The sequence below is a fragment of the Anas acuta genome, chromosome 11, assembly GCF_963932015.1.
Source record: "Anas acuta chromosome 11, bAnaAcu1.1, whole genome shotgun sequence".
Classification (NCBI taxonomy): domain Eukaryota; kingdom Metazoa; phylum Chordata; class Aves; order Anseriformes; family Anatidae; genus Anas; species Anas acuta.
This window is the reverse complement of record NC_088989.1, coordinates 21,749,229-21,769,853: the sequence shown is the minus strand read 5'-3', so window position 1 is coordinate 21,769,853 and position 20,625 is coordinate 21,749,229. Positions and strand designations below refer to the sequence as shown.

The window sequence follows — 20,625 nt, the reverse complement described above, 5'->3', positions numbered from 1 at the left end:
AGTCTTTAAGATGTTTCAAATGTTTATTCTACACAGATTCTCTGAGAATGGATCCAGAACATATCTAGTTACAGAGAATTAGTACAGATATTGTAAACTTTGAGAAAATTAATTAAGGAAAATATGCTTCTTTATGAATTACATATTTAGGATTTGGGTATTTTTGCTTTTAACTTTGTTAGTAAGTTAAACAGTTCAAAGATATTTGTTATAGTGGTATAATCAGGCATCTGCTATTAAAAGCTGAAAGAGACTAGAATTTTTCATGGGATGTACAGTTGTGTTGCTGAGCAGTGACATGGTTGAAAGAGAAATCGTGAAGTTATGTAAAATCTTTTTTTTTTTTTTTTAATAAATAGAGAAATTTTTAGGCTAGTGTTGTGGATTGCAGCCCAGTTCTGAAATCTTGACCATGGAGAGGTTTAAGGGCTCTGTTCTCTATATTGAGCTTTGAGATATGATGTCCATTTACCACCTGAATTTCTGTTTTGTAGGACTATTGCTCGCAAACTCAGAGTCCTGTCTTTGTTTCAAAGCCTTTTAATTTGTAGTGGCTTAATGATTTATATAACATGTGACCTTGAGTCTAATTAAGTGCTTCTTTGTATTCTCTGGCTGCTTAATGTTATCTTTTTCACAGGAAAAATATGTATATAACACATACATCCTTTACTGTCACTAATTGTAACCAGCAATTGTGCTGAAGAAGAGCCTTTTTATTTATGCCAAGTAATAGATTATATTTGAGATCACCAGAACTCCATCCATTTGGGCACTTTTAAGTGTTTTGATCAGGGATGCATACATTAAGATCAAAACCTTTTACTTTTTAGGTTAATTTTTATTTATGTGTTCCTAGGATAATGATGCCCGTTTATATTGGAACAGACTCTTGGAATTAAGATGTTCAAAATGGATATATAGACATCTGAAGGTGTAACTAATGGTAAAGTTTCAGGGCAAATGTCTGCAAATGGAAATAACTAGTATATTTATTTGTGTGTCTATCTATATATAAAACTTACATATATGCTTAAAAAAAAAAAACGACAAACATGAAGTATGGGAACTACTTTATTACTATGAAAAAAACAACTTGTTCTCCTCAGGTTTATTTTTTTTTGATATTGAAAAATCACATCTATATACAACATCCAGCAAATAAAGTTTTACTTTTCTTTACTCTCGTTAGATCTTGCAATTCAGTGATGAATGAGGGGAGAGGGTTATATTTCTTCTTGCATCAATAATAGAACGCTTTAGGAAGTTTCAGTTACAAGGGCACTTAATTGCATCTGTGAAAGCCAACTTGCAGGCTGCAGAATTGTAACTGAGTTAATAACACATGCAGGAAGGAAGAACAAAGGCTGAATTCCCATGCTATATTTAATTTTCAGCAATGATAAGCCTAAAAAAAAAAAAAAGTTTATCATAAAAAGGTGAAAATTGAAGAGGCTGGTACACCTGTGCATCCCTGGATGTGCTTTTGTAACGTAGCCTTAAGGTAGATTGACATTTAAGAAAACTGTAAAAGGTTGGTTTTATTTTATAACTACTAGCTCTTTACTTCCTTACTAAAGGAGTTATTGGAAATTAATTCCTCTGAAACATTTTAAACCAAAGTGCTTATGCATTTTGCCATTTACTTGAAATGTGTGTTACTACATGAGACTATTTAGGGAAAGCCACTAGGTTTATGATAGCCACAGAGAGAAATATTAGCAGTTCTTTAACATATCCTCTTTTACTTTGAGGGTTGGAAAGGTGGTGGTTCTTTTGTTTGATTATTTTTTGCTTCTGTTCATGATAGTATTGTGATATGCCTATGTATGTACTGGTAAATATAATTACATTAGTGTAGTACAGGATCCTGTGTATTTAATCTATGTCTGACTTTACATTAAGATTCCTGCTGTGTGCTGGCATTTTCCTGTTTCTTGAAATGTGTCTTTAGTTTCTCAGTCTTTTAAGGAGATTGGGAAAAGGAGCAGAATTTCACCCATGTGCAGAATAATCTGTCTGGAAAAAAAAGATTACTTTCAAAATGCTTTCCAGGAAAAGAAAAACAGATGAGGAATGATACTTGTTTTATTTATATATTTATTTTCAGAAATTTCTTAAAAGGCAGATTTATAAGGCTCCATGTTAATGTCAACTGTCAGAGATTGGGAAATGAATTTTCATACTCAGGTTTCATTTCCCTGACTAGTAAATCTGTTTTTGCAAAGCTTGTACTTCTGTGTTTAATTATGTATGCTCTGATTTTTTTCAGCAGTGATATTTGTTTACACATGCATATGTGTATATATATACATATAAATACTATGTATATATACATATATAATTAATAAATCTATAGACTAAAATAATATTAAGACTGATTAAGCATTAAATTTTTAAAAATACATCTTTCTTGCAGTGAGGTACATAACTTTCTATGGCATATTAGCAAAATCTTTTTCGTAGTCACTTATATCTTCGTATTTAAGGATGACATCAGTTCAAAGGGTTAAAATCCTAGAAGACTTAATTCTAGAAGTATTTCAAAGACATACTTTCAAGTACAAAAATTTTTAATAAAAGTGTTTTGAACGTATTCTATTCAAAAAGCAGGAATTCTAGTGATACTCACTGTGGAACAGAACAGTAACTCAAAGTTTGCAGCTTCAGTACTAGCATAAGATTTAAAATAGAATTATACCACTTATATTCCCCGATTGGATAGCAAGCTTAAAAAAATAAAATAGTAAAAATCCATTTGTAACTAAAGTAAAAACATATTCTGAATATCTTTGTTTGAATTTGGAATAAAAAAATAATAATAATTCTATCTCTCATAAAAACCTTTTCATTTTTTTTTTTTTTTCCAGAGGCCTATTGTGCACCCTTTTTGGTTATGAAATCTGTCAAATTAGACTAAAACAGTATCTTTCTTTGATAGGAGTGCTCATCCTGTAGACAAAGAAAATATGCTATGCTTTATCTAGCTGTAAGGCTGTATGTTAGTAAGGCTTTTGATGCTATATCATTATGGAAGTTACCGAGTGAGTGACAATTGAGGCTCATCCAAGAACTGGATGAAATATTAGCAAATAATAATTGACTAACAGTTTAGATAGTATGGAAGGAAAAGCCCAGGTTGGTAGAAATTACAGTAGAAGCCTCTCAAGACCTGATATTGCAGTGCAATATTTTGATATTGCACTTAATATTTTTATTACATAGCTTGCCAAGCTTTGGAAGCATACTCATGAGTTGAGTTATCAGAGATAAACAGGCTGAATCCACTAGTGATCTGAGGAGACTTCGATGATCTTGAATTCTGGAGTGATACAAAATGAGATGAGATGTAGTACAGAATTCAGGGTTATGCCCCTAAGAATTATAAACTAAAACTTCTACAATGTAAATGTTGAGGTGAAGGTAGTAACAGCAAATCAGGAGGATGTTAGTCACACACAAAACGTGGCTGTAGAAAATCTAATCCTGGAATGTATCAGAAGAGAGACTTCTGGTAGAGATGGGGAATGTCTTAATCCACTTCATGAAATCTCACATGGAATGCAGTTAATGGCTCTGATCACACAGATCAAAGAAATATCAGTTCAGAGTAGGTGAGGTGGAAGAGTTAGGAAGGATTGATCAAGAAAATGGAAAAACTAAATATTACAAAGGTTTGGCTCGATTGAATCATTTAATAGTGGTTTGATTTTTCAGGGGTCTTTTAAGCCATCCTGTTTTGTTCATCAGTGCTGTTAACTGGTGACATCCCTCTTTCTTTCAGTTATGCTATATTTGTTAAGGGACAGTAATTTTCAGCTGAGGGATGAATGAGACAATGTAGGTGTGTTAGTCTGAGTTTAGCATCCTGCAGCTTATGTATGTTACTTCATCATTTATTTTGTTTGCTTGTTTATTTATTACTTACATGTCATAGTCCAGAGTTCCAACAATTTTCCAGAGTTTTGTATGGAAAAGTCTGTAGAATGATTCTTTCTTCTTCCCTCCTTGAGAAATGCAATCTATCTGAGTTTACATGACCAAGAATGGTCATAATTTCTGTTCAAACTTTTACCAAATTCACCTTTTATTGTAAACCAAGTCAAGAGAAGGTTTGATTTTGAAAGACCATGATAAAAGAATTATTTGAAACATCTTTTTTAAATTTCTTGGCTAAGCTTTTACTTCAAGCTTTAAAATATGGAAAACTTTTCACAGTCTACCAGAGTAGGGATTTAACTTTCTAGGGATAATAATCAGATTTTTATGTAGTGCTTACAATAAGGCTAGCAGAAATTGTTCTGAAGTATATCTGCTTATAAGATGCTGCACATCTTGTTTCCTTCTAACCTATTGTAGTAAAGTGTAATAGTCTCTATCAGAAGCCTTGAAAATACGAGCTTTAGTGGGAGAACTGCCATTATGGGATTCTGGATCTTGGGAATTTTTGGAAGAGGTTCTCCTTCAAATGGCTGAAAAAGTGTTCCTGCGCTGTCTGATTCAATATTCCACTGCAGCATCTTCTTAATCTTTTTTTTTTTTTTCTTTTTGGCATAATACACATTTTTGTGTACCTCCTCCTCAGGCTTTCTGTAAGGCACTTTTCAGAGATTTTAACAAAATGTTGAAACCTCACTGTACCTTTTTGAGGCATATATAGTGCTTATCTTTATATTATGGAAAGGAAAACCATCTTGCTTAGTTGAGGTGTTATCAAAGCTAGATTTATTTTCTGACTTCAAGTTAGAAAATTTGTATATAATGAGGACGCTAATTACTTCTACAGATAGTAATGGAAAATAGAAATGGAAAATGGAAACCCTAATTGTATGCTTTGTTTCACCCAGGTATTTTTCCTTAGAGTGAATAGTACATTGAATCAAGTTTATCAAAATCTAGGATACCTCTGCAGGATTTAGAGGGTCATGTTTTACAAGTCTAGAATTTGTTGATGTGTCATATTAGATATATATTAGCCACATTTTTGTCTCTGGTTATGATCTTTGTAAGACCCTGGGTTCCTTCAAGGGACTGAGAAAGGGAGAAGGAAAAATTTCTTTCAAGCTGTTCCAGTGTAGGTTATTGTGGTTTAATGATTTTTCCATACAGGTTCTAATGCAGCACAGGATCAAGCATGGATATGTAGTTCATGAGGTTTCTCTTTTTGAAATGTTAGAAAGTTTACATGGTACCCAGTATTGTCTTGGACATTTTGGAGAAGGAAGGAATATGTTGGCATACTGGAATTTATGGTTAACAGTTCCGAGAGTTCTTGAGTTTCTTGTACTTTGAAGAATCAGAGTTGGCTTTTATTCTCATTGAAAACTGGTGTATGAGGATTATCTTTCTCTATTTAGTCACTGTGTCTTGGCTGTCACTGTTGGCTCTTGTATGTTGTAGGGCTTTCTCTGACATTACTTTGAGAGTTAATTCATTCTGGTTCTTTTTCTGAAAATACCTCTTAAATATTTGACTGTGTAAAAGCACTTTTATGATAGCTTGTGTTCATATTTAACTTCATGTTGTTTAGTGTCAACGCTGTTAAGAAAGCAGGACATACTAGTTTCCCTTTATCTTTCTCCTTCAGTTGCTATTCTGTCCTGAGAAAGTGTCTCCCAGCTGGAATATGATTGTGGTAAACTAGTAAACTCGTAACTACCAGCTGAGAAGTAAATGCAAGATCAGATCTTGAAATGTCACTGACGTGCTGCTAGAAGATCTAGCTGACTGGATTCAGTTTAAATACTTAGCAAACTAGCCTCTGCTAGTATGCTAGAAAACCTGCAACTGAAACTTATTCATGTCTTGTTATAAGTTGCCCCCTTAATTAATTTTCAGAAAGCATTGCATTAATAATAGAAAGGAATTTATTGAGTAAGCAACAGCAAGCAAAACAGCGCTGGGCGGCCGGGGAGTCTCGGCTCCGCCAACGGCACGCACCTCACCCCCCCCAGGGTCCCTTTTTATATCTTGGTAATTCCGGGATTACGCAGCACATCCTGGTATATTCTGCGACTGCGCGCACTGTTGCTAGGGGGTCGTCTCTGTCCCTCTGGTGGTCGTGAAGATGAAGGCCGTAGTCTTCCTCGGCGTTGTGGTTCAACTTCTTTCTTTATTTGGTCATGTTGGCCCAGCGTGAGACAGGAAGGCAAGATGTTGATACACTAGTTTAACAACTTATCAGGAGATGGTTACATGAACTTTGCAGCAGTGTTTTTTGAACAAAAGAGGCTACTGAGATGCAGAAGGAGAGAAGGGGAGAGGGTTCTCTTTTTTGTTACATTAAGCAAAGGAATTTTCATAGTGTCTAGCCAAGCATTATACAGCTCCTTACTTCAGCAGGGAGTTTTCACAACTCCCGTTCCTCAAACAGAACTCCTTGCTTTTACAAAAGACAATGAACAAACATTTATTGTGTATTACAATCCCTCCTTTTTCTTTTAGTTACTCATTTTGTTCATTGAAGCTCTGCAATGCCTGGCTACTAAGAACTAATGTTTCCTCGATTCCTTTGTTGGTACTTATTGGCTCGTATCTGGCATGTATGAGCATTAAATGTGCCGCTTCTAAATGTCCCTTTACAATCGCAATCAATTTATTAAAAATACATGGTCCAAAAGTTAGTGCTATTATTAAGAACAACAAAGGTCCTGTTATTGTTGATAATAAAGTAGTAAGCCAAGGTGAATAATTAAACCAAGATTCATACCAGCTCTGTCGGGCTTCATTCTCCCGTTTCCTTTTTTTTTTTTTTTTTTTTTTTTTTTTTTTTTTTCAGCCCTTCCCTGGGTCTTGCCATTGTATCTCTTACCTTTCCAGTGTGATCAGCATACACACAGCATTCCTCTTTCAGGGCTGCACACAGCCCGCCCTGTTGTAAAAAATACCAAATTTAATCCCCTACGATTTTGTAACACTACCTCTGAAAGCGACCTGATAGATTTTCCAGGGCCGAGATGGATTGTTCAATTTGGGTCAGGTCCTCGTCCTCAGCAATGTGTAAGAAGCAAATTCTTGATTTTGTTTAACCAATGAGGCTACACTGGTCCCCACTCCAGCTCCTCCCAGGATTATTAGGGTGGCCAAAGTTAGAGCCGTGAATGGTTCCCGTCTTTCCAGATGATGCCTTGCCACTGTGTGCTGGGTATACATACAATCCTCAGGGTGGTATAGAATCCTTGGTATAATTATCACCTGTATACAAAAATCACAAGACTCATTAAAGAGTTTTAGTGATAGACAAGGAGTTATGCCCACTCACGAACAAACCCACCTAGCGTTGTTGGCTGGGATTAACCACTCAGCTGATTGTTTTCCATTCTCCGTGATATTGCATAGGTGACACTTCCCACTAGGAACTGTGCCCACACACCTACCACCTCCAGTGACTTCTGTTAGTGTTACCCTTATGTCTTTTCCCAACTGTAATGTAGAGGGCTGTTCTCGTTTGTGCGGGAGGGCTCCCCAGGATTCCCGATAGCATCATAATATGAAGGCCTTATACTAAAGCATAATCAACAGTATTTTGTTACACTTGGGTTTGTTTTGTTTAATAATTGGTAGCTGGCATTCATGACCCCCCCATATGTTATTCTCAGCTATGTTATCATTCTCGGCTTTACCTGAGTTCGTAGGGCTGCCGAGGGTTGAAAGTGCAGTATTTTCTGCAGGCTGGATTCCCTGGACATTTTCTGACAATATCTCATTTGGTCCTACTGCCTGGGGCCTATCGGCATCCTCCTTTTTATTAGCACGAGTCCTCCCCTATCTGTTCTGTGTTTGTAAAATCTGACACCTCACATTTTTCCTAGTACCCAGCTAATATCATCCAAGTTTGTTATATTTATATATAGAACCTTGCAAATTTCTTTATTTCCATGGAAGGTTCCTGTATACCCTATACCATGCCCTCACCACCTGTAACGGGGACCTGCTTTTTGGTTACAACCTTGCGGCCCATATCCCACTTGTAAGAATTTATTCCGACCAGCCCCGAGTGTCCAGTCCATAGCAATGGTTTCACACCCCCAGTATGCACAATAATACATGTTCGGGTAATTACAGTACCCCTTTCCTGTGTTAGAACTTGGGCAGAAATAAAATCCTGATCGGTTAAAGCATGGCTGCACTGACACCAGGTCACATAATGTGATGCGGAAACTGGGAGCACCTGCTGTCGTTGTTTGCTGGATGACGAATTGATCCTTCCATCTGACCAAGCTCCATTTAAAAGGCTGATGGGGATGCGCAGACCCATAGCTGACCAAAATGATGATACTGACTCCCATGTATCATAGGAGGTGGTTGGAGCCCATCTAAATTGTCGGCCCCTCAGTCCCCCACCGTTTTCACTTCTCTGCCTCGCTTGTCAGTTCGGTTGCAGCGAACTACAAGGTATCGGTTCTTCTTGGCAGCAGCAGTGTTCTTCAGGGGAACCTACTAGGGAGCCTTTGAAACAGGGCCTCCTCCCCTTCCCACGATACACAGATAATATAAAATACTTATCGAGTCCGTCTTAGTGTCAGCTTCAAGTCGTCAGGGCCTGGAGCTGCCTCCCATTTACCTTCCCGGATTGGTCCTTTCACACGGCTGGCATGCGTCCATCCTTTCTCCGCAGTTCGAATAGCCGTTTCTGTGGTAAGCAAAATAACATAGGGGCCTTCCCCATCGTGGTGTTAAAGCAGTCTCTTTCCAAGTCTTAATTAGAATTGAGGGTGATCAAGTGGCAATTCCAAGTCATAGGGTATACCATATAGCATTTCAAAAGGAGAAATTCCTACATCAGTTCTGGGCTGTGTCCATATGTTTAACAGTGCAAGGGGTAAGCATTTTACCCAAGAAGCCTTAGTTTCCAGCACAAGTTTTGTTAGTTGTTTCTTAATTTCACCATTCATTCACTCTTCCTTTCCAGAAGAGGAGGGGTGCCAGGGGCTGTGAAAATCCCACTCAATTTCTAAGGCCTGCTTTAATCCTTGCAGTAAAGCTTTACATCCATTCAGTCACGTGGTCAATTAGGACAAACAAGTAACTCAGTAAAGTCTACCTGTATACTTTGGAAAGGTCAAAGCCCTGGCTCCCGTCCCCCTCTAGATAGGTTACAGAAGGCCTTTTTATTTACCTTTTGACATATAGTACATCCTCTGCATGTGTGCTTCTCTAAAGTATATATTCCTACACAGACATGCTTTCTTAGAACAACATCACACATTGCTTGCACCTCCCAATGACTCTTCTGATGTAAAACAGTTAATATTTGCCTCATTATCACTTTATTCAGCATTTCTCTCCCATCAGGGAGTATCGATTTTCCTTAAAATGATCCACATATTTGTAACATTAATACCTCCTTGGGAGGTTGTAATTGCTCCAAAATCTTTTTTAGAATTTACCCAAATAGATAGGTGGCCCTGTAAACCCCTGAGGTAAAACTGTCCACCTATATTGTTGCTTCCGCCCCCATTTCAGGGTCTTTCCAGTCAGAGGTGAATATACATGTATGTTTGCTCTCAGGGCCAGAGAGCACTCCATTAATAACACTGTTATTCCAGTCCAACAATTTACTAGTTGAATGCCCAATTTAATCACCAAATCCCTTCCCAACAAGTTAGTCCCTGCCTTGGATACATACAATAATTGCCCAGTGATCATTTTATCCCCTAGTCTCAGCTTGGTATCCCCCAAAAGTGGCACTGTTATCCCTGTCCCTTCTACCCCCATCACATTTAGGGTTTCATTAGTTAATTTAATCCCTGATACTTTACAAGTAACAGCAGTTGGGAGAGTGAGAAACCCCCCCGCAGACACCAAAGTCAGTGCAGAAGGAGGGGGAGGAGGCGCTTCAGGCGCTGGAGCTGAAGCCCCCCTGCGGCCGCTGGAGAGGCCCCTGGTGGAGCAGGCTGTTCCCCCCTCCCCGATGCTTGGGAAACTGAACAAACACCACAGCAAATATGCAAATATACCAAAACTTCTAGACTGTTACTTAGATAATGCCTACATCACCTTTCCCTGCTCATTCAACTTCGAATACCTTTAACACTTTCAACAAACCTTTTAACACTTCCTTTATCTTTCTCTAGCCTTTACTTTTCTAATGCCGACATCAAAGGCTCAGTCAGGGGCCAACTTAATTCCGTACCTTTTCCCTCCAAGATGCTGAAACAACATCAATATACAACATTTCATCCTGTTTTCCTTCTTTCCACAAAAACAACATTGACTGTAATATGGTGTTATAATTAGTAGTTCCATTTAGGAGCCACTCCGCTCCATTCTCTAGTTTATAAAGTGGCCACCACTGATTACAATATTTAATAAGGGTTCTTTTACTCTCTGTACCCTCTTACCCCACTATATCCCTTCAATGTGTTAGTATACATACTAGGGGGCTTTTCCTCGGGATTTCTTTGCTTTGAACTTTTCCTATTGTAATCTGCAGTGGTTAATATTCCACTGTTTTCCTAGAAGCTCTTTACTAGTCAATCCCAATCCCTCCAAAATCCACAATATATAGATACACAAGTAAAATCAGACCACTGTAAATTAACTGCCTGTAGACAATTACACTGGGAACATTTAAACCTGATGAGCCGATAATATGCCTGGGAAAATTTTGTTCCCTTAAACATACACCTCAATGGCAGTTCTTATATTTTCATATTTACATATTAACATATGTATGAAAGAACACTTTAACAAAAATGCCCGGGCTTTTATATATACAATATACAATGTACAGTTATTATTCCAGTTACAATTATTCCTCAGCAGCTGGAAACATTGTGCCAGTTGCCATTAAAGCTCGCTTACCCTCCTCCTGTCTCTTTCTTAAAATCTCGGACGTCCCCGGAGTTAATGGGCATGGCCACATATTCCTAGTCACTGGTCCCTGAACGCTAGAGTCAGAGTCGCTATCAGAGTCTCCCTGGGGTTGCGGATTAGGAAGCCCAGGAGTCGGAGGGGCTGCAGGTGGTGGTGGTGAAATACAGGGAGACAGTGGGGCTGGGATCTCTAATTCTCGGTTTTTCTTCTGCCTCCCATCCCCTCCTTTTTCTTTTAGAGGATATAAATTGGCTCGAGTTTCCAAGATGATCCACAAATGTCCATATTCACTTTCTTCCAAACTAAAAGGTTCCTTTGAGTTTACATAAATATTTAGGGCCTGGCAAACCCAATCTTCAAAGGACCCAAATACAGGCCAGTAAAGGTGGTCTCCTCGAATCTGTTTACCACCCCAAACTTCAACACAATAATGTATCATTTTTACTTTATTGCTTCCCCGCCTAAAAGGGGAATCCTGCCAATTTTTAATCATTAATCCCAGGGTAACCTAACATCAGACGTTACCCTGCCCATGGGACCAGAAGGCTTACTCTTCTTCTGTCCCATCTTCTGGAGCGCCTTCACACACACACACACAAATCGCTTCCCCCTTTTTGTGGCCCAGTCCCTCGCGGGATGTGGGAACTGCACTACCGAGGGGTCCGCACTCGCTTCGTCCACAATTGGACATCTCACAACGCTACGCTCCAGGATATCCAACCCCAACCGAACGGATCACCGGCCTATACTTACTCACTCCTGAGTCTTCGTTCGGTCTTCGTGCACAAAGATTACTAGGGGTTGCCGGCTTTATTTGCTTGCTGCCGAATTTAGGGTTCGTCGGCGAAGGATTTGAATGAAAGTAGTCCTAGCGAAGGCCGCTGAAATCAGCGGGGCGCCCCCTCCGAAGGTCTTTCAATCAGATTGCCTTCATCCGAGTCACGGCACCAAATTTGTTATAAGTTGCCCCCTTAATTAATTTTCAGAAAGCATTGCATTAATAATAGAAAGGAATTTATTGAGTAAGCAACAGCAAGCAAAACAGCGCTGGGCGGCCGGGGAGTCTCGGCTCCGCCAACGGCGCGCACCTCACCCCCCCCAGGGTCCCTTTTTATATCTTGGTAATTCCGGGATTACGCAGCACATCCTGGTATATTCTGTGACTGCGCGCACTGTTGCTAGGGGGTCGTCTCTGTCCCTCTGGTGGTCGTGAAGATGAAGGCCGTAGTCTTCCTCGGCGTTGTGGTTCAACTTCTTTCTTTATTTGGTTATGTTGGCCCAGCGTGAGACAGGAAGGCAAGATGTTGATACACTAGTTTAACAACTTATCAGGAGATGGGTTTGTGAAGGGTAGGTCCTGCCTAACTAACCTGATTTCCTTTTATGATAAGATCACCCGTATGGTGGACCAAGGGAAACCAGCTGATGTGATTTTTTTGGACTTCAGCAAGGCTTTTGACACGGTTTCCCATAGGATCCTACTGGACAAAATGTCCACCATACAGCTAAATAAGAACATCATACGATGGGTGAGCAATTGGCTAACAGGCAGGGCCCAAAGGGTTATGGTAAATGGGGCTGCGTCAGGCTGGCGGGCGGTCACCAGTGGGGTCCCTCAAGGCTCCATTTTAGGGCCGGTACTTTTCAATATTTTTATAAACAATCTGGATGTAGGAATAGAAGGCATTTTGAGCAAGTTTGCTGATGACACCAAACTTGGAGGAGTTGTGGACTCGAATGAGGGTGGAAAGGCCTTGCAGAGGGATCTGGATAGGTTGGAGAGCTGGGCGATCGCCAACCGCATGAAGTTCAATAAGAGCAAGTGCCGGGTCCTGCACCTGGGACGGGGAAACCCTGGCTGCACGTACAGACTGGGCGATGAGACGCTGGAGAGCAGCCTAGAAGAGAGGGATCTGGGGGTCGTGGTAGACAACAAGTTGAATATGAGCCGGCAGTGTGCCCTGGCAGCCAGGAGGGCCAACCGTGTCCTGGGGTGCATCAAGCACGGCATCGCTAGTAGGTCAAGGGAGGTGATTGTCCCGCTCTACTCTGCGCTGGTGCGGCCCCACCTCGAGTAATGTGTGCAGTTCTGGGCACCACAGTATAAAAAGGACATGAAACTGTTGGAGAGTGTCCAGAGGAGGGCTACGAAGATGGTGAAAGGCCTGGAGGGGAAGACGTACGAGGAACGGCTGAGGGCACTGGCCCTGTTCAGCCTGGAGAAGAGGAGGCTAAGGGGAGACCTCATCGCAGTCTACAACTTCCTCGTAAGGGGGTGTCGAGAGGCAGGAGACCTTTTCTCCATTAACACCAGCGACAGGACCCACGGGAGCGGAGTTAAGCTGAGGCAGGGGACGTTTAGGCTGGACATCAGGAAGGGGTTCTTCACAGAGAGAGTGGTTGCACACTGGAACAGGCTCCCCAGGGAAGTGGTCACTGCACCGAGCCTGACTGAATTTAAGAAGCAATTGGACTGTGCACTTAGTCACATGGTCTGAACTTTTGGGTAGACCTGTGCGGTGTCAAGAGTTGGACTTGATGATCCTTAAGGGTCCCTTCCAACTCAGGATATTCTATGATTCTATGATTCTATGATTCTATGGTTACATGAACTTTGCAGCAGTGTTTTTTGAACAAAAGAGGCTACTGAGATGCAGAAGGAGAGAAGGGGAGAGGGTTCTCTTTTTTGTTACATTAAGCAAAGGAATTTTCATAGTGTCTAGCCAAGCATTATACAGCTCCTTACTTCAGCAGGGAGTTTTCACAACTCCCGTTCCTCAAACAGAACTCCTTGCTTTTACAAAAGACAATGAACAAACATTTATTGTGTATTACATGTCTGACTTCATCCCTGCATAAGTTTTAGTTTTTAATTTACCATGTAACCTGCATTATAAGCACTGTACTTTACAATGGAGAAAATTACTGCTTTTATGTCCCTAGTTTCAATCTTACACATTTCCTAGTACTGTTGAATGTCACCAACAAAATATCCTCCCCCAAATCAGAAAGTCCTAAGTGTTAGTTCTCTTTGATATAGCAGCACTCACAAACAGGAACCACTATTTCGGAGAACTCTGGAAGACTCTAGAAGTCACTGAAGAAGACTGAAATGAGCAGCAGTAGTTTTGTTTTGTTTTGTTTTTGTTTTTTTTTTTTGGAGGTGGTGGTGGTGGGTTGAAGTAAAGCAGTTGTCCTGGCTTATTTGCCCTGAAAGCCAGTGCTATGGAGAAAATTCTGGGTTCTAGAAGGGCACAGAGAACTAAAGGTTTGGGTTGAAAACAAGTGAGCTAAGCAGAGCTGTAACACTTTACTTGCTGGTACTCCAGACATTTGACATTTAATATTTGGTTATCAAACCAAATGAAGTTTATTGCTGCCAAATGAGATTGTGAGGCCTGGCTTATTGGGGGAGAAAGAACTTCTCAGGTTTTATATTTGGGAAGATTTAGAAGTGATTTTTTTTTAATCAAAGAGGTTCAAAGTGGTTAGAAACTTACTCACTCTTGAGAGAAATGGAGCAGTTTCCAGAGAAAAGGCAATACATTGGTCTCTGAAAGAATGTGGGCAGGAGAGATACAATACCCAACACGGCATATTTCTTGAAGAAAACACTGTTAAATTTAAAGTAAACAATGCATGTTTAGCTTATTATTTTACCCTTCTTCTCTGTTCCCTTTATTTATGAATAAATGAAAAATACTGTCCAATCTGTTTTATATCGCTGTGTTTATGAGCTAGCCGTAAATTCTGGAAGATAAGCCTGTAGTCAAGCTGATTCCAGGTGGACTTGCTGATGAAGGAGTATGTGATAAACAAGTGGGTGACATCAACAGGTGTTCCAGTCACAGAACAGGGTGAATCTATGAGATGGGAGGGGGAGTGGGGTCAAGGGTACAGCTCATCCCTGCCAATGTAACAGAGACTCTCTAGTTTGCTTGGAGAGGTTTACCTACAGACGGCTCCTTTGTTTGAATGTGCTGAGCAGATTACAAACGTAAACGTCCTTTACAAAAATCACTCCCATTGTTATGTCAACTATTTGTAATAATTGTCTCCTATATTAAGAAAAAATTAAACTGAGAAAAACAGTTTGTATAAAAATTCTGTTTTCATTGTGTATGGAGCTAATGACTATTTACTGATGGTTTTTATATTATCTTGGAGTTAAACACATTTTTTTCATGAAGAAGTTAAGTGCATTGGCATGACTTAAAAAAAGTGTCCTTTTAATTCACTTTCTATTAATCTGCTAAAGTATAATAAAATGTGAATGTTATTGGGGACAGAAATTTCAAAAGTTAAAAGCTACTAGGATTGATAGTTTTGTAAATTGGTTTTAAGTATTTTGAATTTATAACTATCATTATGTTGCTAAATAACATTTACTCTGGAATGACTGATTTCCTTTTGCACTAATTCAAAAATATGACAGCTATCATTTTATAGTAAGCATAAAAATCAGTGCGGTAAGGTTAGTGTTGGAAGTTTTATTAACAAAAACTTTAAGTATTAGCACATGAGTTACAATTCCCATGTGTTTTCCAAAATTTGCTGGAACTGAACTGAATGTTAAATTCTGAACTTTTGACTAGCCACTTTAAACTACCTAATTTTAGTGGTAGGAGTAGGCAAAGATTTTCTTGAATAAAACAACTGGTAGGCAGTTGGCTGTGTTGATACCAGAAATCGATCAGAAATCTTTGTGGCTATATTGGTTCAAAAGGATGAGTTTTGAACTGCCCGTGGGAACCATTTTGTTTCTCAGCTGCAATCTGTTTCAGCTAAGACATTTTCTAGTGTGGTTTGTCGAATCAGTAATACTGCTTTTCTCTTTTAAAAGAGTGTATAATCTGGACTTGTGGAAAAAGAATGAAAGAAAAATCAGGGTTGATTAGTACACACTGGTGGGCTAAGCTGTTGTGGAGAGAGGCTGGGATCTTTGTGGAACATATAGATGCCATCTTTTGAGGTGTAAGTAGAGTAAGTGCATTGGATGCATTGTGCCATCATGTGGTTCTACCTTTCTAGGGATTGAAAGAGCTTGTGATGGTGGTTCTATAGGGATAGCGGTATGAGATAGCATGAATTTGTTCTGATGTGAACAGGCATCATCTTCTTGTGTTGCTCACACCGTCTTATCACAGAATCACAGAATTTCTAGGTTGGAAGAGACCTCAAGATCATCGAGTACAACCTCTGATCTAACGTTAACAGTCCCCACTAAACCATATCCCTAAGCTCTACATCTAAACGTCTTTTAAAGACTTCCAGGGATGGTGACTCCACCATCTCCCTGGGCAGCCTGTTCCAGTGCCTAACAACCCTTTCGGTAAAGAAGTTCTTCCTAACATCCAGCCTAAAACTCCCCTGGCGCAACTTAAGCCCATTCCCCCTCATCCTGTCACCAGGCACGTCGGAGAATAGACCAACCCCCACCTCACTACAGCCTCCTTTAAGGTATCTGTAAAGGCATAAAGTATCTGTAAAAGCAATAAGGTCGCCCCTGAGCCTCCTCTTCTCCAGGCTGAACAAGCCCAGCTCCTTCAGCTGCTCCTCGTAGGACTTGTTCTCCAAGCCCCTCACCAGCTTCGTCGCCCTTCTCTGGACCTGCTCAAGCACCTCGATGTCCTTCTTGTAGCGAGGGACACAAAACTGAACACAGTACTCGAGGTGCGGCCTCACCAGAGCCGAGTACAGGGGGATGATCACCTCCCTAGCCCTGCTGGTCACACTGGCTTTGATACAAGCCAGGATGCTGTTGGCCTTCTTGGCCACCTGAGCACACTGCTGGCTCATATTCAGCCGACTGTCCACCATCACTCCCAGGTCCTTCTCTGCCTGGCAGCTCTCCAACCACTCATCTCCCAGCCTGTAGCTCTGCTTGGGGTTATTGCGCCCCAGGTGCAGGGCCCGGCACTTGGCCTTGTTGAACTTCATGCAGTTGACCTCATCCCATCGGTGCAGCCTATCCAGATCCTCCTGCAGAGCTTTCCTACCCTCAAGCAGATCGACACACGCACCTAGCTTGGTGTCATCTGCAAACTTACTGAGGGTGCACTCAATGCCCTCGTCCAGATCCTCGATGAAGATATTAAAGAGGACCGGCCCCGGCACCGAGCCCTGGGGGATGCCACTAGTGACTGGCCTCCAACTGGACTTGACTCCATTCACCACGACTCTTTGGGCCCGGCTATCCAGCCAGTTTCTAACCCAACGAAGCGTGCGCCAGTCCAAGCCTAGGGCAGCCAGTTTCTTGAGGAGAATGCTGTGGGAGACGGTGTCAAAAGCCTTGCTGAAGTCAAGGTAGACCACATCCACAGCCTTTCCCTCATCCACCCAGCGTGTCACTTTGTCACAGAAGGAGATCAGGTTCGTCAAGCAGGACCTGCCTTCCATAAACCCATGCTGACTGGGCCTGATCGCCTGCTTGCCCTGCAAGTGCTGCGTGATGACTCTCAAGAGGATCTGCTCCATGAGCTTCCCTGGTACTGAGGTCAAACTGACAGGCCTGTAGTTTCCCGGGTCTGCCCTCTGGCCCTTCTTGTAGATGGGCGTCACGTTTGCTAGCCGCCAGTCAACTGGGACCTCCCCCGATAGGCAGGACTGCTGATAAATGATGGATAGTGGCTTGGCCAGCTCCTCTGCCAGTTCTCTCAGTACCCTTGGGTGTATCCCATCCGTCTCCATCGACTTGTGCACATCCAAGTGCCGTAGCAGGTCACCAACCAGTTCTTCGCGGATAGTGATGGCCACATCCTGCTCCCCATCCCCTTCCACCAGCTCAGGGTACTGGGTATCCAGAGAACAACCAGTATTGCCGCTAAAGACTGAGGCAAAGAAGGCATTAATCACCTCTGCCTTTTCCTCATCTCTTGTAACTAAGTTTCCCCCCGCATCCAGTAAAGGATGGAGATTCTCCTTAGTCCTCCTTTTTGTGTTGATGTATTTATAAAAACGTTTTTTGTTATCTTTAACGGCAGTAGCCAGATTGAGCTCCAGATGAGCTTTGGCCTTCCTAATTTTGTCCCTGCACAGCCTCGCAACATCCTTATTGTGGCCTGCCCACTTTTCCAAAGATTATAAACCCTCTTTTTTCTCCTACGATCAAGCCACAGTTCTCTGTTGAGCCAGGCTGGTGTTCTTCCCCGCCAGCTCGTCTTTGGGCACATGGGGACAGACCGTTTCTGCGCCATTAAGATTTCCCTCTTGAAGAGCGCCCAGCCTTCCTGGACCCCTCTGCCCTTCAGAACTGCCTCCCAAGGGACTCCACCAACTACTGTCCTGAGCAGCTCAAAGTCAGCCCTCAGGAAGTCCAATACAGCGGTTTATGTTGCTCACTCTCTATTTGGATCAGCTGGAAGGTACTCAGCTGCTTTACATCTCTGTCCTTTTGCCAGTTCTTAATGTCATATGTAAATATGGATGAATAAATACAGGCACGAAGATCTTTGTTTGGTTCTTTGATTAACAAATGGTTCCAAAGGATGGAGGAAGGGAAAAAAAGAAAAAGGCTGCATAATACACTAAGGTAACAAGTAGTAGTACAGGAAAGCATCAGCAACCTTGTGGAGCCTGTAGTGGTCATCAGGAAGAGAGAGAAGAATAGTAAAAAAGGTCAGAAAACTGGTTCCTGGATGCAGTGGCACACACTGACTGCAATGTGTGCTGGAACAGAAGTGGGATTAGGAGGGAGAAAGACAATGGATGCTAGTTTGCCTTCTGTTACCCAAGGGATGGTACTACCGTATATTTAATGCTTGACTAGTAACGTCAGAATTACTTAAAAAAAAAATTAAAAAATACTTTGCTTTAAATGTATTAATTTATGCTGGTACAATAAGTAATTCTTAACAGTGAAACACAGTAGTGCTTCTTCACATTTTACTTTCACGTGGAGCTTCATAACACCAAAACCACTTTCATAAATGATAAATATATATAGTATGGCATATAAGTTAAACAGTTAACAGTAAGGGACTTCAAGAAATAAACGTCACTACTGGAGCTGGTCATGAGTGGCAGGTGATGACGTGAAGATTTATAAAGTTTGACTTTGAATTTAGCAATTTTTGCCACTTATATGAACTTCTCTTTAGGATAACCCAATTTTGGAGTTTTGTAAAGTGTTGTATATTTCCAGAGCAAGCAACAGAGTTGCTGAAATAGGTAGTTGCTGAGGAAAAACAACTTAGACTAAACTGACAAGCAATTTACTTGGTCTTTGAAATGGTTTATGTGCTAGCTATCAGATCTGGTTTGGCTTTATTTTCCTGGAAAATGATGGTGTTTTCAGATTGCCAAGTTTTACTAGTAAATGTGCTGCCAGAGCTTGGGAAAAATAAGTCAAGGCCTCTTAAAATTACATAGTGTTGAGTGAAAAGCCAGAGTTTTTGTGTACCAAAAATCCTCATCCTTTCAAATATAATTATATATATATATGATGTTATAAAATGACCTATATTTAATTTCCTTTCAGATTGTTTAAAATGCCATAGATGTATAAGGCGGAGTAACAAAGTGGCAGACATTTCTCACAGTGTACTAGCATGCTCTGTTTAGAATATTCATTGCCTCATTATTTTTGGGAGATGTGATTTCACTGTACCATTTTCAGGGAAAAGATAATTTCTAATATTGGCAAATCCATTCTAGCTGTAAACAAAGTAGTATATTTTGCTTCTTGTCTTCCACAAGATCAGGAAAGCTGACTTAACAGCTTTTTGATTTTACACCATCTGGAGGTTTGTATTTGGCTTATGAAATGATGTCACATGCTTGGCACCAAAGAGATACTATGTAGCTAAAGGTTGCATGCAGTTCGAGCTGAGGTAGTTTTATTTCACATTAAGAGAAATGTGAAAGTCTGGGTTCATGATTAGTGGAGACAGAAAGGAGAATGTAGGGAAGCAGAAAATGACTGACATAACTAATGTTCTTGTAAACCCCCACATTGCATTCCTGTGAATAGAAAATAAATCTGTACACCTAAGACCACACACAGTATGAGTTGCCTACTCACTCTCCCAGACTGGCACTGGGTCAAATTTCTGGCTTTCTGAAAACTTGAGTAGAGCACTGATTTCAGAATGGCTCCTCACTGTGTGTGCTAGTTTGGGAGAAGATAAACCTATTCTATCAAAATACCTGGGCTTTGTTGTCTAGGTGTGGCCTTTTTGGGTTGGTGTTCTGCTGTATCAGTTTTAAGACATCTGACCACTGGTTGATGGTGAGTAGGAAAGTATAGTTGTACTTGGTAGATTTTTTTTTTCTTCCCAACCCTGGTGTCAGGACAGAATCTAATTTTAGCTCCACAACAAGTAGCTTCTGGGAAGACAGACTGGAGATAGTGCTGTACCCTGTACTTGCAAGGAGAAAACAATGACACAGATAGAAAACCATGCTGTGAGCAGAATATTCTCCTTTTCTGATGTTACAATCATGGAATCATTTGGGTTGGAAAAGACCTCTATGATTAGGAAGTCCAGCTGTAAGAGGTTTTAATTTGAGCTCTCATGTGGACTTGGCTTTTGGTAGTTTTTGGCTGGGAGAGAGTTGATTTTTTTTTTTTTCAACTCTCAACAAAAAATATTCAACAAATATTTTTTGAAAGAGGGGAAAAGAGGGAGCATCAAATAGGATACAGTCTTAAAAACAACAGCAAAAAAGGTAGGAAAATGTATGGTTTACAAAAGATTAGTCTGAATCTCTGTGATCCAGATTGAAACGTGAAATGCTGTGTCAGCAACCCAGGTCAGTAGCCTCTCATCATATCTGAGAAACATTTCTGTTTCACCAGGAGGGGGA

At 40.7% G+C, this 20,625-nt stretch overlaps 1 protein-coding gene and 1 long non-coding RNA gene across 19 annotated transcripts in view; one reads left to right on the top strand and one right to left on the bottom strand.

Moving 5' to 3' along the window:
- The window catches only part of ERC2 (ELKS/RAB6-interacting/CAST family member 2), a 556,650-nt gene that overhangs the window by 166,668 nt on the left and 369,357 nt on the right, over positions 1-20,625 (top strand). The window lies entirely within an intron of this gene.
- On the bottom strand, positions 5,854-12,121 carry LOC137862251 (uncharacterized). Its single transcript, XR_011100139.1, has 3 exons — positions 11,572-12,121; positions 8,171-8,632; positions 5,854-7,194 (listed from the first exon to the last, which is right to left on the bottom strand). It is a non-coding gene; the product is annotated as an uncharacterized lncRNA (long non-coding RNA).